This window comes from Oncorhynchus mykiss, chromosome 2 (assembly GCF_057628025.1).
Source record: "Oncorhynchus mykiss isolate SJ-2025 chromosome 2, ASM5762802v1, whole genome shotgun sequence".
Taxonomy (NCBI): Eukaryota; Metazoa; Chordata; class Actinopteri; order Salmoniformes; family Salmonidae; genus Oncorhynchus; species Oncorhynchus mykiss.
In genome coordinates, this window is record NC_143023.1 from 50,137,319 (window position 1) to 50,142,386 (window position 5,068).

The following is a 5,068-nucleotide window of genomic DNA, read 5'->3' on the forward strand; positions in this document are numbered from 1 at the left end:
GTTCACAAAGATGTTTATTGTTAAACATAAATTATTGTGACTGTTTTGCTCGTTTTGTACTTTGGTATATTGGCTGGAGGTTTTGACGCAGTTGCGTCCGTCTGTTGGTTTCTCCTGCCTCAATAAAGTGTGCGCCTGTTCACAACACTCTGCTCTCCTGCACCTGACTTCGCTGTCAGTACGCACACACCTGACAAGAAAGTTTAATTGACTCTGCAGCAATACCTTGCCCCGACAAGAAAATGTTTCCCTGTCAAGACGAACAGTGACACTGCCTGTTGAGGACATTGCAGAGAATATGGAACAACAGTTGAAAGACAAGGTAAAGGATTTCACCTATTTCTCCTTGGCGCTGGATGAGAGCAGTGATGCAAGTGACACGATGCTGTTGTTGATATTCTTACGAGGCATAACCCCAGACTTTGAAATTACAGAGGAGCTTGCTTCAGTGCAGTCAATGAAGAGCACAACCACAGGGAAAGATTTATTGGAGGAGATTAATAAGTGTGTTGCAAAAGTTTTCGAGTGTGACCAATGATGGGTGCTCAACCTTGACAGGGAGAAACGTTGTCCTTTTGAGCTGAGCTGAACCCAGATCAGAAAATGATTTTCCTGCATTGCATTATTCATCAGGAGGTGCTCTGTATATGTGTTCTGAAAATGAGCCATGTTGTGGATACAGTCACTAGAGTGGTAAACTTCATAAAAGCATAATCTTTAAACCACAGGCAGTTTGTCTCACTATTGGAAGAGACAGAGTCGGGTCATGCAGATCTCCCCTACCACTCAAACGTGAGATGGCGGAGTTTGGGGAAGGTGCTTAAAAGGGTCTGGGACCTGAATTTGGAGATAGTTGAGTTTTTGCAAATGAGGAAAATATGTGGATTTCCCTCAACTGCAAGATAAAGAATGATTGGCTGATTTTGCCTTCACCGTGGACATCATGTCCCTCATGAATTAACTGAATTCCAAACTACAAGGGAAGGGCTTTTTTGCTAATCAGATGTACAGCCATGTCAAAGCCTTCAAGGGAAAATGACTCCTTCTGACCCGCCAAGTAGAAGCCAACAATCTCACCCACCTTCCGACACTACTAGTCTGTTCCCTATTAGATGACCAGCGGGAGAAGTACACATCGCTGCTGCATGCTTTGAACTGTGAGTTTTCTCGTAGTTTTGAGGATTTCAAAGTGTTGGAAAATGACATGCTGTTGGTTTCCTCTCCTTTCACCTTCAATGTGGATAGCGCTCCAATTGACCTACAACTTGAGCTTATCGATCTTCAATCGGATGCTGTGATTGGAGAACTATTCAAAACAATGTCACTGATGAGGTTCTAAGCATGAATGAACAATGAACAAAACTTTCCAGAGATTAGGAGTCATGCTCAGAAGTTGTTTGTACTGTTTGGGTCAACCTATGTATGCGAACAGACATTTTCAGTGATGACATATAACAAGTCAAGGCACAGATAATTTCTTACTGACTCTCACCTCTCAGCAATCCTGCGCATAGAGACGTCAGAAACTATACCTGACTTCACTGCTCTAGTCAATGCCCATCAGAGACTTCACTCCTCACACTGATTGAGTATTTTAAATGCAATGTTGAGCTCTCTCTTTCTTGTGTTTTTGTGCATCCCCGTTAACAAGAGTTCTGTCCGTGGTGCTGAATGCACAGAATACTCTTCCCTCTGTGTAGTTCATTGCATGTTTAATAATGAAAATACCTACCAAAAGGAGAACATGGATGTGGTTTATTTCTGTGCATGTTAAAAAAAGTAAAATAAGTAGCACATCTGGATGTGACTTACAGTAGACATATCTGTCAACACAGTCATACACATGATGTATAATCCTGTAATATGATTCTGGCCCAAGGTGGCAAAAAATATATTCTAATGTGGCCCTCCATGGAAAATAATTGCCCAGATCTGGCTTAGGGTGTAGGGTGTAGGGTCCCATTTGGGACTGGGCCTCTGTCTTTCATGGAAAATTGAGCACAAGTAGAAACGGGATAATGTGCGGCAGTGACTGAGCAGTGGGTGACAGAGAGCAGAGCAGTCACTTCAATAGGGAAAATACTGCCACCTTGTGGGCAATTCACAGATTACCTTTTGTGACCGAAACCGAATGGCATAATTATTGTGAAATTATTTTTCACATGTAACATTTTGACATGAAAAGGAGGTTGAGAAAAAACAAAGAAAGCAAATTCCTACTTATAGTCTTGTTTTAAAAACACACTTTATAGTTCCATTGTGTAAGATGGGTGGAAGAATCAGCACAACAGTTTTTAGCTGTGCTAACATAATTGCAAAAGGGTTTTCTAATGATAAATTAGCCTAGCTCACACAACGTGCCATTGGAACACAGGAGTGATGGTTGCTGATAATGGGCCTATGTAGATATTCCATACAAAGTCAGCCGTTTCCTGCTACAATAGTCATTTACAACATTAACAATGTCTACACTGTATTTCTGATCAATTTGATGTTATTTTAATGGACAAAAAATGTGCTTTTTTCCAAAAACAACAACATTTCTAAGTGACCCCAAACTTTTGAATGGTAGTGTATATGTTTACATGACTTATTTTATTGATTTCCCACCGTTTTATAAGTCAGAAGACAGCAATCCAGTTCTCTGTTGAATAAACTTGTATTTGCCTCCCTCTGGTGATCGGGTACATCATTACATTGATGAATATCACTTCACTGCAACATTATGTCAAAGGGCCTATACTTAAAATATGTATCCAGCTCGACTGCTACATGGCACAGACATGGCAAAGCAATCACTGAATTTGTCTCGAGCAGGCAGATCTAAATGCATAACTATCATAGCTTTACGGTAAAGAATGTGACCTACATACTTTCTTAAACCTAAAATAAGTAAAGAAGTCATTTTGTGTGGAAGTCAAACATTTGTTTAATGTCAGAGGCAGACACATTGCAAATGCTCAGAATGACAAAATCTAGCTGTTTACTTTTCTCCCCTTGTCTATAGGAGGGACACACAATGTTTAAATGGCCCAAATGTTCACAAGTTCACAAATTTAACAGCTTTTAACTATCACTAATACCATGATATGTTTGGTAAAGTAATATAGAAGGTGAAATATTTTGGGTAGATTTTCCTAAAACAAATTATAACAGTATATGGACATATTATAAAGTATGAAAAGGCTTATTCATTCACATTTTTTTTATCATGTCATCATATTTGTACAGTATATATTTTATTATACTTTTATTGGGTACTAGATCATATAGCTTGAAAAGTGTTTTTTTTCTTCTCAGACATAAATAAACAATTCCAGGTGAAAGCCAAAGGTCATAGCTTTCTAGGGGGGGAAACACTGCTACATTAATAAAATAGCCCTCTTGTTAGATTGATGACTAAAGTCACAGCGAAACAGTGCAAAACGGCTGTCAGCTCAACTGGTTATTAAAAAAAAATAAAAAAATGGAACCTTTATTTAACTAGGTAAGTCAGTTCAGAACAAATTTTTATTTTACAATGATTGCCTACCCCAGGCAAACTCTCCCCTAGCACGGACAATGCTGGGCCAATTGTGGCCCACCCGATCATGATACAGCCCAGGATCGAACCAGGGTCTTTAGTGATGCCTCTAGTACTGAGATGCAGTGCCTTAGACAGCTGCGCCACTCGGGAGCCACTCGGGAGCTACTCGGGAGCCACTCGGGAGCCACTCGGGAGCCACTCGGGAGCCACTCAGGAGCCACTCGGGAGCCACTCGGAATTCCCCCTGAAGTTATTAAGTTATAGAACGGTGCCATTGTAATATTAGAGGAGACTACCTTTAGCTAGCAAATTATCTAAGTATCTAGTTAGCTAAAATTATGTCACAGAAAACCAAACCAGCCAAGTTCTCGCTATCTGAATAGCTATTTACAGACATGCGACATTCGGAAACGCGACACCGTTAACTAGCTACAGGCTTGCTTGTTAGCGTTGCATTCCCTCTGCTAGTATCCTCTTCATTCCGGGAGACCTGTACACCTTGGATATACAGTACAATTGACATGTAAGTTACAGGTCTCCCGGAGTGAAGTGGCTATCCTGTTAGCTGACATTACCAATTACTTATTTTCCTGTCAGCGATCACATCTAGGTCCTAAAAGTTATGACGTTAGCTACCTAGCCAGTTATTTAGCAAGCTAGCCATTTATAACCATGCCAGAAATACTCATATCTGGCTATACATTTATTTGACCCAGTTAGTTAACGTTATCAACCAGAGAGACATTGAAGTCTTAGCTACGATTCCTAGCTGGTTGTCTAATGCTAGCTGTAAACAGCTGAGATGACAGCCAATCTGCTTGTGCATGTCCTGATTGAGCATGTCCAACAAAGAAGTCCATTTGCCATGGCGGTGGGTAAGTTAAAATGTCTTACTTTTCTGTCTAGGTAGCAAGCTTTTTTCTTATTTATTATAAGTTTTTGGAAGCTATTGTCCAAGTCACTGTTAATAAGACTTTTCTACAAGTGTAACTCTAACGTTGTAGCCTGATGCTATCTTCCATTTATTCAATTCCAGGCATTACAATGAGCCCGTCCTCCTATAGCTCCTCCCACCAGCCTCCACTGGTATGGAGCCATTGCTAGCTAGCATAATCATGAGAAAAGCAGTCATTCACTAGCTAAGACCTAGCAACTGACATAAATCCAATGATTTATTGGTCACCCATTCAGATCTGGAGTTTTAGTAGAAGCATTGGATTCTGTGAATATGTACTGGCCTTTGGTTAATGTAAAGCCCTATCTGAACTGTTTACAATTATCTGTCCCCACTCTCCAGGCTGCCATCCACTCCCAGTTAGACAAGGCCTCATACGTACAGGCCTCATTCAGCTCCCTAAGGCCCTGGGGGATATAAAGGACATTCAGAACTCCTTGGCAGATGTCAGCAATGACTGGAGGCAAAGCAACAACACCATTGAGAACTTGAAGGATATCTCTTCATGTGACCTCATACGGAACCAATCAGTCTCAGCAATTGGGTGCAGAGATGTAGCGGAGTCAGGCGCAGGACACAGGTTTTGA

The 5,068-nt window shown here is 40.8% G+C and overlaps 1 pseudogene; it reads left to right on the forward strand.

Annotated features, from left to right (window-relative positions):
* The first annotated feature begins 298 nt into the window (after positions 1–298).
* On the forward strand, positions 299–5,068 carry LOC149985135 (general transcription factor II-I repeat domain-containing protein 2A-like; annotated as a pseudogene).